The sequence below is a fragment of the Neovison vison genome, chromosome 3 (assembly GCF_020171115.1).
Source record: "Neovison vison isolate M4711 chromosome 3, ASM_NN_V1, whole genome shotgun sequence".
Lineage (NCBI taxonomy): Eukaryota > Metazoa > Chordata > Mammalia > Carnivora > Mustelidae > Neogale > Neogale vison.
The window spans coordinates 111,354,406-111,371,816 of record NC_058093.1 but is presented as its reverse complement, the minus strand read 5'-3'; positions in this window follow the sequence as shown (position 1 = coordinate 111,371,816).

Sequence of the window (17,411 nt, the reverse complement as noted above, 5' to 3'; positions counted from 1 at the left end):
CCCCAATGTCCATAACCTTACCCCCTTCTCCCAACCCCCCTCCCCCCAGCAACCTACAGTTTGTTTCGTGAGATTAAGAGTCACTTATGGTTTGTCTCCCTCCCTATTCCATCTTGTTTCATGGATTCTTCTCCTACCCACTTAAGCCCCCATGTTGCATCACCACTTCCTCATATCAGGGAGATCATATGATAGTTGTCTTTCTCCGCTTGACTTATTTCCCTAAGCATGATACGCTCTAGTTCCATCCATGTTGTCGCAAATGGCAAGATTTCGTTTCTTTTGATGGCTGCATAGTATTCCATTGTGTATATATACCACATCTTCTTGATCCATTCATCTGTTGATGGACATCTAGGTTTTTCCATAGATTGGCTATTGTGGACATTGCTGCTATAAACATTCGGGTGCACGTGCCCCTTTGGATCACTATGTTTGTATCTTTAGGGTAAATTCCCAGTAGTGCAATTGCTGGGTCATAGGGCAGTTCTATTTTCAACATTTTGAGGAACCTCCATACTGTTTTCCAGAGTGGTTGCACCAGCTTGCATTCCCACCAACAGTGTAGGAGGGTTCCCTTTTCACCGTATCCTCGCCAGCATCTGTCATTTCCTGACTTGTTGATTTTAGCCATTCTGACTGGTGTGAGGTGATATCTCATTGTGGTTTTGATTTGTATTTCCCTGATGCCGAGTGATATGGAGCACTTTGTCATGTGTCTGTTGGCCATCTGGATGTCTTCTTTGCAGAAATGTCTGTTCATGTCCTCTGCCCATTTCTTGATTGGATTATTTGTTCTTTGGGTGTTGAGTTTGTTAAGTTCTTTTTAGATTTTGGACACTAGTCCTTTATCTGATATGTCGTTTGCAAATATCTTCTCCCATTCTGTCAGTTTTCTTTTGGTTTTGTTAACTGTTTCCTTTGCTGTGCAAAAGCTTTTGATTTTGATGAAATCCCAAAAGTTCATTTTTGCCTTTGCTTCCCTTGCCTTTGGCGATGTTCCTAGGAAGATGTTGCTGCGGCTGAGGTCGAAGAGGTCGCTGCCTGTGTTCTCCTCAAGGATTTTGATGGATTCCTTTCTCACATTGAGGTCCTTAATCCATTTTGAATCTACTTTTGTGTGTGGTGTAAGGAAATGGTCCAATTTCATTTTTCTGCACGTGGCTGTCCAATTTTCCCAACACCATTTATTGAAGAGGCTGTCTTTTTTCCATTGGACATTCTTTCCTGCTTTGTCGAAGATTAGTTGACCATAGAGTTGAGGGTCTATTTCTGGGCTCTCTGTTCTGTTCCATTGGTCTATGTGTCTGTTTTTGTGCCAGTACCATGCTGTCTTGATGATGACAGCTTTGTAATAAAGCTTGAAGTCCGGAATTGTGATGCCACCAACTTTGGCTTTGTTTTTCAATATCCCTTTGGCTATTCGAGGTCTTTCCTGGTTCCATATAAATTTTAAAATTATTTGTTCCATTTCTTTGAAAAAAGATGGATGGTACTTTGATAGGAATTGCATTAAATGTGTAGATTGCTTTAGGTAGCATAGACATTTTCACAATATTTATTCTTCCAATCCAGGAGCATGGAACATTTTTCCATTTCTTTGTGTCTTCCTCAATTTCTTTCATGAGTACTTTATACTTTTCTGAGTATAGATTCTTAGCCTCTTTGGTTAGGTTTATTCCTAGGTATCTTATGGTTTGGGGTGCAATTGTAAATGGGATTGACTCCTTAATTTCTCTTTCTTCTGTCTTGTTGTTGGTGTAGAGAAATGCAACTGATTTCTGTGCATTGATTTTATATCCTGACACTTTACTGAATTCCTGTATAAGTTCTAGCAGTTTTGGAGTGGAGTCTTTTGGGTTTTCCACATAGAGTATCATATCATCTGTGAAGAGTGATAATTTGACTTCTTCTTTGCCGATTTGGATGCCTTTAATTTCCTTTTGTTGTCTGATTGCTGAGGCTAGGACTTCTAGTACTATGTTGAATAGCAGTGGTGATAATGGACATCCCTGCCATGTTCCTGACCTTAGTGGAAAAGCTTTCAGTTTTTCTCCATTGAGAATGATATTTGCGGTGGGTTTTTCATAGATGGCTTTGATGATATTGAGGTATGTGCCCTCTATCCCTACACTTTGAAGGGTTTTGATCAGGAAGGGATGCTGTACTTTGTCAAATGCTTTTTCAGCATCTATTGAGAGTATCATATGGTTCTTGTTCTTTCTTTTATTGATGTGTTGTATCACATTGACTGATTTGCGGATGTTGAACCAACCTTGCAGCCCTGGGATAAATCCCACTTGGTCGTGGTGAATAATCCTTTTAATGTACTGTTGAATCCTATTGCCTAGTATTTTGGTGAGAATTTTTGCATCTGTGTTCATCAAGGATATTGGTCTATAGCTCTCTTTTTGGATGGGATCCTTGTCTGGTTTTGGGATCAAGGTGATTCTGGCCTCATAAAATGAGTTTGGGAGTTTTCCTTCCATTTCTATTTTTTGGAACAGTTTCAGGAGAATAGGAATTAGTTCTTCTTTAAATGTTTGGTAGAATTCCCCCAGGAAGCCATCTGGCCCTGGTCTTTTGTTTGTTTGGAGATTTTTAATGACTGTTTCAATCTCCTTACTGGTTATGGGTCTGTTCAGGCTTTCTATTTCTTCCTGGTTCAAAGCAGCCCGGGAAAAGAAGTCTGTAACATACAATGGTAAAAGTATTAGATTGGCAGCTGACTTATCCACAGAGACCTGGCAGGCCAGAAAGAGCTGGCATGATATTTTCAGAGCACTGAACGAGAAAAACATGCAGCCAAGAATACCTGATTCCATACAAATTTTAGGATTATTTGCTCCACCTCTTTGAAAAATGCCATTTGGTCAGAATGGCATTAAAAGTATAGATTGCTGTAGGCAGTATAGACATTTTAACAATGTTTATTCTTCTGATCCAAGAGCATGGTATGGTCTTCCATCTTTTTGTGTCTCCTTCAATTTCATTCATGAGTGTTCTCTATTTCCTTGAGTACAGAACCTTCACTTCTTTGGTTAGGTTTATTCCCAGGTAGCTTATGTTTCTTGGTGCTATAGTAAATGAAATCAATTCTCTAATTTCCCTTTCTGTATTTTCATTGTTAGTGTATAAGAAAGCAACTGATTTCTGTACATTGACTTTGTATCCACGTTGTTGAATTGTTGTTTGAGTTCTAGTAGTTTCAGGGTGGAGTCTTTTGGGTTTTCCATATAAAGTATCATTTCATCTGTGAAGAGTACTCTCCTCTTTTAACATTTTTTTAACTAGTTTATCTTAACAATACATTTCATAAAAATATCTTTTTGAACCTTCATTATTATAGTCATAGTTTATTCTGCATTGTATCTAACTTTATTTTTTGTATACATATAGGTTTTTTCTTCTAAAAAAATTTGGGACACAACTTCTAATAGATCAAAATATACCCGAAATGTAGCACAGGGCTTTGTTCTAGTCTCCAGCCTGAGAAAATTCTCTCCACTTTCTTTTTCTTTATTCTCTCAACTAACTTATCTTATAAACTCCTTTTTTAGAAATGTGTTTTAAAAGAATTTTCATCTTTATAGTCATATTTTTCTTTATTCTCCCAACTATTCTCACTCTCCCAACTATTCTCCCAACTAACTTATCTTATCATCTCCTTTTTAAAGAAATTTTTAAAAAATTTTCATCTTTATAGTCATATTCCTTCCCTTCATTGTGTTTACCCTTATTTTTTTTTTGTGTGTGTGTATATATATATATATATGTATATATATAAAACGGGAGGGACAAGATGGCGGGGGAGTAGGAGGAGGCGCCTTTTCAGCCTGTACCCCAAAGTGAGCTGATTACCTACCAAAGAACTCCGATCACCCATGAAATCTGCCTGAGATCAGAATTACACCCGTCTGGATCTCTACAGGGGCAGAAGACACCAGTGGGCAGGTAAAGCGGAGTGGGAAGGCGGACTGATACCGGAAGATAAACAAAAGGGGGAGGTAGCCACCAGAGGTGACCGGTTGGAAAGTAATACCCCAATACGAGCGAGAGTGCCCTGCGTCTGGGGACCAGCATTAACTTGGAGACTGGTTGAAAGCACTCCAAAAGAGCAAAGGATCGCGGGGGGAAATTGTGGGAATCGGGGCGGCTAGGGACAGGGGCTTAAGTCCCCGGTCCCAGACAGCCTCCCTGGCGCTGAGGCAGAGAGAGTGCGGCAGAGAAACCAGCTTCTTGTGAACCCTAAGCCGCCAGCGCGCCCGAGAATGCGTGGGTTCTGGCTACTGTGAGGGGATGGAAGCCAGGCCGGTCGGGAGAACGCGCGCTAGCCCTACCACAAAGCTTGAGATACGCGCGCACATCCCTCAAGCTCCCCTGAGTTACAAAGGCCTGGCCGGCGCTCTTTGACGCGCGCCATTGTTTCAAAGCCTAAACCGCGCGCCCGAAACTCTTCCCCTGACAGAGGTGTGCAAAAGCCCAGCCTGGGGCTTACGGACCAGCGCCCCATTCTCAGTGCCCGAGACATGCGCCCGACCCATAGCCGCCTCTGAAAAGAGGTGCGCACAAGCCGGGCACTCCCTGCCCCGGCCAGCGGCAAAATCTCAGCGTGCGACACTGCTTGGAACCTCTCTGGCGGTCGGGAGCTCCCAGACAGCCGCCACTGCCTTGGCTTTGGGTACAAGAAAAGATCCTGCGCCCCCAGGGTCTGCAACTTGGAACCTGCACTGCCAGCGGCCAAGGGGGAAGTTATTCAGGTTCTGCACCCAGACTGAGGCTTCTCTCTGAGAGGGAGATCAGGCTGCGGTTTGATTTCCTCTAATACTACAAAAACCATCAAAGGTGGTCAAGGTGAGAGAAAAAAAAAGTGAACAATCATAAAAACCGCCAGGGAACAAAAGCCTGAAAATATGCCAGTTTCCTCAGAGCCCACCCCCTTGAGGGGGGCGGGATGACTCAACTCAGAAAACATCATTGACCGACAACCCACGTGGCAGGCCCCTCACCCAGAAAACAAACCAAGAATGGAAAAAAAAAAAAGGACTACAAGAGAACAACCACTACTTCATAGGAAAACTTGTATTGTTCACTCGTTCCCACTATTCCGGTTCATATTTTTTTTTTACACATAGGTAATTTTTTTAACCTATTTACCATAACAGCGAGTTGTACAGTACATCAAATTCCATAATACCTTTCTAACCTGAACTTTTTGATACATACATCTATGTTTTTCTTTTGCATTTTTATTTTTGAATTCCTTTTTTAAAATTTTAGTTTAGTTTAGTCTAGTTTATTCCTTTTTATTTTTATCCTCTAATATTCATATAGAGTTAAACTTCAAAGTAATCCCCTTTCCCCAATCAATACTACCCCTATAGGTAAACCAATTTTTAATCCCCTTTATCTTAGGAAAGTTGAGTCCTTTAACAAAGATATCAAGATACATCCAGGAAGAATCAAAACAACCTTCCTCACACACACTGAGAATTTATAAGAACTCTCCCATCTTCTTCCACCAGTGTTTCTGTGTTTTTTGTGTTTGTCCTGATAGCATATAAATTTTACACTTGTGGTTCTTTTTGACGAGGTTCTTTCTTTGTTTGCATATATATATATATATATTTTTCTCTTGTCATATACTTGTATCAGTCTTTTTATCTCTTTTTGTTTGTCTACTTCATAAATCTTGCCTTGGGGTCCATCTGGGCTGAACCTTCTTTTTTTCATCTTCCCTTTCTTTCCTGTCTCTCTTTCTCTCTCTCTTTTTTCTTTTTCTTTTTCTTCTTTACTTTTTTTTCTTCTTCTTTTTCTTTTCTTTGTCTCTTGTTTGGGTGGGGAATCCTGATTGCTCAGAAGTGTACAGGGTGCACCTTGACTGCACCAGAGTTGATACATCTAGCTACATCTGTTCAGTCATCTCCCACCAAAATGACTAGGAGGAGGAATGCCCAACAGAAGAAAAATACAGAGGATGGACCTTCTGCAACAGAGCTAATGGCTATCAACATAGACAATATGTCGGAAAGAGAATTCAGGCTAACAATTATCCAGGCAATAGCTAGGTTGGAGAAAGCCATGGATGACCAAACAGAATTGATTAGGGCCGAACTGAAAGCGACCAGAAAGGATGTTCACAATGTTAGGGCGGAGCTTAAAGCTACCAGGGAGGAGGTTCACAATGCTCTCAATGAGTTCCAATCTAATCTAAACTCTCTCAAATCTTCTCTGAGACAGAAGATAAAATTAGTGATCTGGAAGACAAACAGATAGAAAGGATAAGAAGGAAGCCTGGAACAAACAGCTTAGAAACCACGAAAACAGAATCAGGGAAATAAATGATGCCATGAAGCATTCCAACGTCAGAATTATTGGAATCCCTGAAGGGGAGGAGAAAGAAAGAAGTCTAGAAGGTATAGTGGAACAAGTACTTCATGAAAAATTTCCCAAACTCGTGAATGGAACCAGCTTTCATGTACTAGAGGCTGAACGGTCTCCACCCAAGATTATACATTCCAAAAAAACATCTCAACACCTGATAGTCAATTTGAGGAATTATAATTGTAGGTATAATCTCTTGAAAGCTGCCAGGGCAAAGAGGCTCCTTACTTACAGAGGGAAGCCCATCAGAATAACGTCAGACCTGTCCACAGAGACCTGGCAAGCCAGAAGAGGCTGGCAAGATATATTCAGGGCAATAAATGAGAAGAACATGCAGCCAAGAATACTTTATCCAGCAAGACTGACATTCAAAATGGATGGAGAGATAAAGAGTTTTCAAGACCGGCAAGGCTTAAAAGACTATGCAACCACCAAGCCGACACTGCAGGAAATATTAAGGGGGGTTCTATAAAAGAGGAAAAATCCCAAGAGTAGCATTGAACAGAAATATAGAGACAGTCTACAGAAAGAAAGACTTCAAAGGTAACTCAATGGCAATAAAAACGTATCTATCAATAATCACTCTCAATGTAAATGGCCTAAATGCACCCATAAAACGGCACAGGGTTGCAGATTGGATAAAACGACAGGACCCATCCATATTTGTCTGCAAGAGACCCATTTTGAACCTAAAGATACACGCAGACTGAAAGTGAAGGGGTGGAGAAGCATCTTTCATGCCAATGGGACTCAAAAGAAGGCTGGGGTAGCGATTCTCATATCAGATAAATTAGACTTCAAACTAAAGACTGTAGTCAGAGATACAGAAGGACACTACATAATCCTTAAAGGGACTATCCACCAAGATTACCTAACAATTGTAAATATCTATGCTCCCAATATGGGAGCAGCCAATTACTTAAGAAAACTGTTAATGAAGATAAAGAGTCATATTGATATGAATACACTAATCGTAGGAGATCTTAACATGCTTCTTTCAGAATTAGATAGATCATCGAAGCAGAAAATCAATAAAGAAACAAGAGCATTGAATGACACATTGGACCAGATGGACCTCATAGATATATACAGAACATTCCACCCTAAAACAACAGAATACTCATTCTTCTCAGGTCCACACGGAACCTTTTCCAGAATAGACCACATACTGGGTCACAAATCAGGACTCAACTGATACCAAAAGACTGAGATTATTCCCTGCATATTCTCAGATCACATGGCTTGGAAACTGGAGCTCAATCACAAGGAAAAGTTCAGAAGAAACGCAAACACCTGGAAGCTAAAGACCATCTTGCTTAAGAATGCTTGGATCAACCAGGAGATCAAAGAAGAACTGAAACAATTCATGGAAACCAATGAGAATGAAGACACTTTGGTCCAAAACCTATGGGATATGGCAAAGGTGGTCCTAAGGGGAAAATACATAGCCATCCAAGCCTCCCTCAAAAAAATTGAAAAATCTAGAACACAACAGCTGTCTCTACACTTTAAAGAACTGGAGGATCAAAAACAAATCAAACCAACTCCACACATAAGAAGGGAAATCATCAAGATTAGAGCTGAGATCAATGAGGTAGAAACCAGAGATACAGTAGAACGTATCAATGAAACTATAAGCTGGTTTTTTGAAAGAATCAATAAGATCGATAAACCATTGGCCACACTAATCCAAAAGAAAAGAGAGGGAGTGTTGGTGGTATAGTGGTTAGCATAGCTGCCTTCCAAAAGAAAAGAGAGAAAGCCCAAATTCATAAAATTATGAATGAAAAGGGAGAGATCACAACTAACACCAAGGAAGTAGAAACAATCATCAGAAGTTATTATCAACAGTTATATGCCAATAAGCTTAGCAACCTAGATGAAATGGATGCATTCCTGGAAAAATATAAACTACCAAAATTGAACCAGGAAGAAATTGACAACCTGAATAGACCGATATCTAATAACGAGATTGAAGCAGTGATCAAAAACCCCCCAAAAAACAAGAGCCCAGGACCTGAAGGATTCCCTGGGGAATTCTACCAAACCTTCAAAGAAGAAATAACACTTATTCTCCTGAAGCTGATTCAAAAAATTGAAGCAGAAGGAAAACTTCCAGACTCTTTCTATGAAGCCAGCATTACCCTGATCCCCAAACCAGGCAAAGACCCTACCAAAAAGGAGAATTTTAGACCAATATCACTGATGAATATGTGATGCTAAGATTCTCAACAAGATCCTAGCCAACAGGTTCCAACAGCACATTAAAAAGATTATCCACCATGATCAGGTGGGATTCATCCCTGGGCTACAAGGATGGTTCAACATTCGCAAATCAATCAATGTGACACAACAAATTAATATGAGAAGAGAGAAGAACCACATGGTCCTCTCAATTGATGCAGAAAAAGCATTTGACAAAACCCAGCATCCGTTCCTGATTAAAACGCTTCAAAGTATAGGGATAGAGGGAACATTCCTGAACCTCATCAAATCTATCTATGAAAGACCCACAGCAAATATCATCCTCAATGGGAAAAAGCTTGCAGCCTTCCCGTTGAGATCAGGAACAAGACAAGGATGCCCACTTTCACCACTCTTTTTCAACATAGTATTAGAAGTCCTAGCAACAGCAATCAGACAACAAAGAGAAATAAAATGTATCCAAATTGGTAATGAAGAAGTCAAACTCTCTCTCTTCGCAGATGACATGATTCTTTATATGGAAAACCTAAAAGACTCCACCCCCAAACTACTAGAACTCATACAGCAATTCAGCAACGTGGCAGGATACAAAGTCAATGTGCAGAAATCAGTGGCTTTCTTATACACTAACAATGAAAATACAGAAAGGGAAATTAGAGAATCGATTCCATTTACTATAGCACCAAGAACCATAAGATACCTGGGAATAAACCTAACCAAAGAGGTAAAGGATCTGTACTCGAGGAACTAGAGAACACTCATGAAAGAAATTGAAGACACAAATAGATGGAAGACCATTCCATGCTCTTGGATCGGAAGAATAAACATTGTTAAAATGTCTATACTCCCTAGGGCAATCTGTACTTTTAATGCCATTCCAATCAAAATTCCACCGGCATTCTTCAAAGAGTTGGAACAAATAATCCTAAAATTTGTATGGAATCAGAAGAGACCCCGAATCACTAAGGAAATGTTGAAAAACAAAAATAAAGCTGGCGGCATCACCTTACCTGATTTCAAGCTTTATTACAAAGCTGTGATCACCAAGACAGCATGGTACTGGCATAAAAACAGATGCATAGAACAGTGGAACAGAGTAGAGAGCCCAGATATGGACCCTCAACTCTATAGTCAATTAATCTTTGACAAAACAGGAAAAAATATACAGTGGAAAAAAGACAGTCTCTTCAATAAATGGTGCTGGGAAAACTAGACAGCTATATGTAGAAGAATGAAACTCGACCATTATCTTACACCGTACACAAAGATAAACTCAAAATGGATAAAAGACCTCAACGTGAGACAGGAATCCATCAGAATCGTAGAGGAGAACATAGGCAGTAATCTCTTCGATATCAGCCACGGCAACTTCTTTCAAGATATGTCTCCAAAAGCAAAGGAAACAAAAACAAAAATAAAATTTTGGGATTTCATCAAAATCAAAAGCTTCTGCACAGCAAAGGAAACAGTCAAAAAACAAGGAGGCAACACATGGAATGGGAGAAGATATTTGCAAATGACAGTACAGATAAAAGGTTGATATCCAGGATCTATAATGAACTCCTCAAACTCAACACACATGAAACAGGCAAACATATCAAAAAATGGGCAGAAGATATGAACAGACACTTCTCCAATCAAGACATACAAATGGCTATCAGACACATGAAAAAATGTTCATCATCATTAGCCCTCAGGGAGATTCAAATTAAAACTACATTGAGATATCACCTTACACCAGTTAGAATGGCCAAAATTAACAAAACAGGAAACAGCATGTGTTGGAGAGGATGTGGAGAAAGGGGAACCCTCTTACACTGTTTGTGGGAATGCAAGTTGGTGCAGCCTCTTTGGAGAACTGTGTGAAGATTCCTCAAGAAATTAAAAATAGAGCTTCCCTCTGACCCTGCAATTGCACTCCTGGGTATTTACCCCAAAGATACAGATGTCGTGAAAACAAAGGCCATCTGTACCCCAATGTTTATAGTAGCAATGGCCAGGGTCGCCAAACCATCGAAACTATCTTTCGAACCAAGATGCCCTTCAACGGATGAATGGATAAGGAAGATGTGGTCCATATACACTATGGAGTATTATGCCTCCATCAGAAAGGATGAATACCCAACTTTTGTAGCAACATGGACAGGACTGGAAGAGATTATGCTGAGTGAAATAAGTCAAGCAGAAAGAGTCAATTATCATATGGTTTCACTTATTTGTGGAGCATAACAAATAGCATAGAGACAAGGGGTGTTAGAGAGGAGAAGGGAGTTGGGGTAAATTGGATGGGGAGGTGAAGCACGAGAGACTATGGACTCTGAAAAACAGTCTGAGGGGTTTGAAGTGGCGGGGGGGAGGTGGAGGTTGGGGTACCAGTTGGTGGGTATTATAGATTGCACGGATTGCATGGAGCACTGGGTGTGGTGAAAAAATAATGAATACTGTTTTTCTAAAAAAAAATAATTTGAAAAAAAATCTTTAATTTAAAAAAAATAATAAAAGAAAAAAAAGGAAAAACCTAAAAAAAAGAAAAGAAAAAAAATATAAAACTTTTATATATATAAATATATAAAAGTATTTATATATAAAGTATATATATGTATATAAAACTTTTTCATTCCTTAAAATTTTTTTAGGTAGTTTATTCTATGAGACCAAAATACTCCCAAAATTCAATGGGTGACTGTTCTATTCATCAGTCTAATATATATATATATATATATATATATATATATATATATTTATATTTTTTCTTTATTTTTTGTTCTTCTTTAAAAACTTTTTTTTTCTGAACTTCTTTTTACCCCCTTTCTTCTCCCTATGGATTGGGGTCTCTTCTGATTTCATTAAATCATATTTTCCTGGGGCCTTTGCCACCCTTTTAGTATTTTATTTCCTTCTTCATATATTCTTATCTCTACAAAATGACAAGGCACAAAAACCCACCACAAAAAAAAAGAACAAGAGGCAGTACCAAAGGGGACCTAATCAATATGGACATTGGTAATATGTCAGATCTAGAGTTCAGAATGACGATTCTCAAGGTGCTAGCCAGGCTTGAAAAAGGCATGGAAGATATTAGAGAAACCCTGTCTGGATAAATAAAAGCCCTTTCTGGAGAAATAAAAGAACTAAAATCTAACCAAGTTGAAATTAAAAAAAGCTATTAAAACAGTCTGAGGGGCTTGAAGTGGTGGGGGGGTGGGAGGTTGGGGTACCAGGTGGTGGGTATTATAGAGGGCACGGCTTGCATGGAGCACTGGGTGTGGTGAAAAAATAATGAATACTGTTTTTCTGAAAATAAATAAATTGAAAAAAAAAAGCTATTAATGAGGTGAAATCATAATGGAGGCTCTTACTTCTAGGATAAATGAGGCAGAAGAAAGAATTAGTGATACAGAAGACCAAATGATGGAGAGTAAAGAAGCTGAGCAAAAGAGAGACAAACAACTACTGGACCATGAGGGGAGAATTCGAGATATAAGTGATACCATAAGACTAAACAACATTAGAATAACTAGTATTCCAGAAGACGAAGAAAGAGAGAGGGGAGCTGAATGTATATTGGAGAGAATTACTGTAGAGATTCTCCCTAATATGGCAAAGGGAACAAACATCAAAATCCAGGAGGTACAGAAACCCCCCTCAAAATCAATAAGAATAGGTCCACACCCTGTCATCTAATAGTAAAATTTACAAATCTTAATGACAAAGAGAAAATCCTGAAAGCAGCCCAGGATAAGAAGTCTGTAACATACAATGGTAAAAATATTAGATTGGCAGCTGACCTATCCAAAGAGACCTGGCAGGCCAGAAAGAACTGGCTTGATATATTCAGAGCACTAAACAAGAAAAACATGGAGCCAAGAATACTATATCCAGTTAGGTTATCATTGAAAATAGAAGGAGAGATAAAAAGCTTCCAGGACAAACAAAAACTGAAAGTTTGAAAATACCAAGCCAGCTCTATAGGAAATATTAAAAGGGGTCCTCTAAGCAAAGAGAGAGCCTAAAAGTAGTAGACCCGAAAGGAACAGAGAAAATATACAATAATATTCGCCTTACAGGCAATACAATGACACTAGATTCATATATCTCTCGATAGTTACCCTGAATGTAAATGGGCTAAATGCCCCAATAAAAAGACACAGGGTATCAGAATGGATAACAAAACAAAACAAAACCCATCAATATGTTGACTATAAGATATCCATTTTATACCCAAAGACACCTCCAGATTTAAAGTGAGGGGGTAATGGAAATCAGAAGAAAGCTGGGGTAGCAATCTTTATAAAAGATCAATTAGATTTCAGGCCAAAGACTATAATAAGAGATGAGGAAGGACACTATACATACTCAAAGGGTCTGTCCAACAAGGAGATCTAAAAATTTTAAATATCTATGCCCCTAATAAGGGAGCAACCAACTATATAAACCAATTAATAACAAAAGCAAAGAAACACATTGACAATAATAAAATAATAATAGGGGACTTTAACACTCCCCTCACTGAAATGGACAGATCATCCAAGCAAAAGATCAACAAGGAAATAAAGGCCTTAAAGGAAACACTGGACCAGATGGACATCATAGATATATTCAGAACATTCCATCCCAAAGCAACAGAATACACATACTTCTCTCGTGCGCATAGAGCATTCTCCAGAATAGATCACATCCTGGGTCATAAACCAGGTCTCAACTGGTATCAAAAGATTGGGATCATTGCCTGCATATTTTCAGACCACAATTCTCTGAAGCTAGAACCCAATCACAAGAGGAGATTTGGAAAGAACCCAAATACATGGAGACTAAAAAGTATCCTTCTAAAGAATGAATGGGTCAACCAGGAAATTAAAGAAGAATTGAAAAAAATTCATGGAAACAAATGATAATGAAAACAATGGTTCAAAACCTGTGGGACACAACAAAGGCAGTTCTGAGAGGAAAATATATAGTGATACAAGACTTTCTCAAGAAACAAGAAAGGTCTCAAATAAACAACCTAACCCTACACCTAAAGGAGCTGGAGAAAGAACAACAAATAAAGCCTAAACCCAACAGGAGAAAATAAATAATAAAGATCAGAGCAGAAATCAATGAAATAGAAACCAAAAAAAGAATAGAACAAATCAATGAAACTAGGAGCTCTTTCCTTGAAATAATGAGTAAGATTGATAAACACCTGGCCAGACTTATCAAAAAGAAAAGAGAAAGGACCCAAATTAATAAAATCATGAATAAAAAAAAAATAAAGAGGATAGATCACAACCAACACCAAAGAAATACAAACAATTACAAGAACATATTATGAGCAACTGTATGCCAGCAAATTTGACAATCTGGAAGAAAGGGATGCATTCCTAGAGACATATTAACTGCCAAACCTGAACTAGGAAGAAACAGAAAACCTGAACAGACCCATTACCAGTGAAGAGATTGAAACAGTCTTCAAAAATCTCCCAACAAACAAGAGCCCAGGGCCAGACAGCTTCCCAGGGGAATTCTACCAAACATTTAAAGAAGAATTAATTCCTATTCTCCTGAAACTATTCCAAAAAATAGAAATGGAAGGAAAACTTCCAAACTCATTTTATGAGGCCAGCATTACCTTGGTCCCAAAACCAGACAAAGATCTCATCAAAAAAGAGAATTACAGACGAATATCCTTGGTGAACATGGATGCAAAAATTTTCACCAAAATACTAGCCAATAGGATCCAACAGTACATTAAAAGATTATTCATGTGGGATTTATTCTATGGCTGCAAGTTTGGTTTAACATCTGCAGATCGATCAGTATGATACAATACTTTAATAAAAGAAAGAACAAGAACCATATGATACTTTCAATAGATGCTGATAACACATTTGACAAAGTACAGCATCGTTTCCTCATCAAAACTCCTCAAAGTGTAGGGATAGAGAGTACATACCTCAATATCATCAAAGCCATCTATGAAAAACCCACCGCAAATATCATTCTCAATCAAGAATAACTGAGATCTTTTCCACTAAGGTCAGGAACTTGGCAGGGATGCCCATAACCACCACTGCCATTCAACATAGTACTAGAAGTCCTAGCCTCAGCAATCAGACAACAAAAAGAAATTAAAGGCATCTAAATCGGCAAAGAAGAATTCAAACTATCACTTTTTGCAGATGATATGATACTATATGTGGAAAACCCAAAAGACTCCACTCCAAAACTGCTAGAACTTTTACAGGAATTCAGTAAAGTGTCAAGATATAAAATCAATGCACAGAAATAAGTTGCATTTCTTCACACCAACAACAGGACAGAAGAAGGAGAAATTAAGGAGTCAATTTCATTTACAATTGCACCCAAAACCATAAGATACCTAGGAATAAATCTAACAAAAAGGCAAAGAATGTATACTCAGAAAACTATAAAGTACTCATGAAAGAATTTGAGGAAGACACAAAGAAATGGAAAAATGTTCCAGGCTCCTGGATTGGAAGAACAAATATTGTAAAAATGTCTATGCTACCTAAAACAATCTACATGTTTAGTGCAATCCCTATCAAAATCTGATCCATTTTTTGCAAAGAAATGGAACAAATAATCCTAAAATATATGAAACCAGAAAAGACCTTGAATAGCCAAAGGAGTATTGAAAAAGAAAGCCAAAGTTGGTGACATCACAATTCCAGACTTCACACTCTATTACAAAGCTGTCATTATCAAGACAGTATGGTGCCGGCACAAAAACAGACACATAGATCAATGGAACAGAATAGAGAGCCCAGAAATAGACCCTCAACTCTATGGTCAACTAGTCTTCAACAAAGCAGGAACGAATGTCCAATGGAAAAAAGACAGCCTCTTCAACAAATGGTGTTGGGAAAATTGGACAGCCACACACAGAAAAATGAAATTGAACCATTTCCTTACACCACACATGAAAATAGACTCAAAATGGATGAAGGACCTCAATGTGAGAAAGGAACTCATCCAAATCCTTGAGTAGAACACAGGCAGCAATGTCTTCAACTTCAGCCACAGCAACTTCTTCCTAGGAACATCACCAAAGGCAAGGGAAGAAGGGCAAAAATGAACTATTGGAATTTCATCAAGATCAAAAGCTTTTTCACAGCTAAGGAAACAGTTAACAAAACCAAAAGACAACTGACAGAATGGGAGAAGATATTTGCAAACAACATATCAGATAAACTGATAACAACAAAATCTATAAAATCTTTAAGAGTGTCCTGTGAGGGGAGGTAGAGTGTAGGGAAACCTCTGGGCTCTGCCCTCTGGCCTGGGCAGTGCCAAAAGGGAGGGCACTTGGGAAGGGGAGGCCAATAACTGCAGAGAATGTGGCACTGGCTGGATCTGTGGAGGATATCTATAAAAAGCTTATCAAACTCAACACCCAAAGAACAAATAATCCAATCAAGAAATGGGCAGAGGGGGGCACCTGGGTGGCTCAGTGGGTTAAAGCCTCTGCCTTCGGCTCAGGTCATGATCCCAGGGTCCTGGGATAGAGCCCCGCATCAGGCTCTCTGCTCAGCCAGGATCCTTCTTCCTCCTCTCTCTCTGCCTACTTGTGATTTCTGTCTGTCAAATAAATAAAATAAAATCTTAAAAAAAAATGTGCTCATTAAAAAAAAAAAAAAAGAAATGGGCAGAGGACTTGAACAGACATTTCTGCAAAGAAGACATCCAGATGGCTAACAGACACATGAAAAAATGCTCCACATCACTTGTCATCAGGGAAATACAAGTCAAAACCACAATGAGATACCACCTCACACCAGTCAGAATGGCTAAAATTAACAAGTCAGGAAATGACAGTTGCTGGGGAGGATGTGGAGAAAGGGGAATGCTTCTACAGTGTTGGTGGGAATGCAAGTTGGTGCAGCCACTCTGGAAAACAGCCTGGAGTTTCCTCAAAAAGTTTGAAATAGAACTACCCAATGACCCAGGAATCACACTATTAGGTATTTACCCTAAAGATACAAATGTAGTGATCCAATAGGGCACGTGCATCTGAATGTCTACAGCAGCAATGTCCACAATAGTCAAATAGGAAAGGACCTAGATGTCCATCAACAGATGAATGGATAAAGAAGAGGTGGTATATATATATACAATGGAATACTATGCAGCCATCAAAGGAAATGAAATCTAGCCATTTGCAATGATATGGATGGAACTATAGGGTATTATGCTTAGCAAAATAAGTCAATCTGAGAAAGACAATTATCGTATGAGCTCCCTGATATGAGGAAGCTGAGAGGCAATGTGGGGGGTTTGGGGGTTAGAAAAAGAATAAATGAAACAAGATGGGATTGGGAGGGAGACAAACCATAAGAGACTCTCAATGTCACAAAACAAACAGGGTTGCCTGGGGAGAGGAGGGGTAGGGAGAGGGTGGTGGGGTTATGGACATTGGGGAAGGTATGTGCTATGGTGAGTGCTGTGAAGTGTGTAAACCTGGCGATTCACAGACCTGTACCCCTGGGGCTACATTATATGTTAATAAAAAATTATAAAATAAAAATGATAGTAAAATTTAAAAAGAAAGAAAAGTATTCCTTTCCTCCCTATTTGTTCATTTAACAGTGACTTAATCTTTCATTGTGGAAAATTTCAAACGTACCAAGAATAGAGAGAATAGTAATCCTCATGTTCTCACGCATGTGACAAACTTTCATGCATTCTCCCCTTGAATATTTTGATGCAAATTCTATATGTCCTATTATTTCAACAATGACTGCTTCCGTATGTATTTCTAAGCTTATATATATATATATTTAAAGATTTTATTTATTTATTTGACAGACAAAAATCACAAA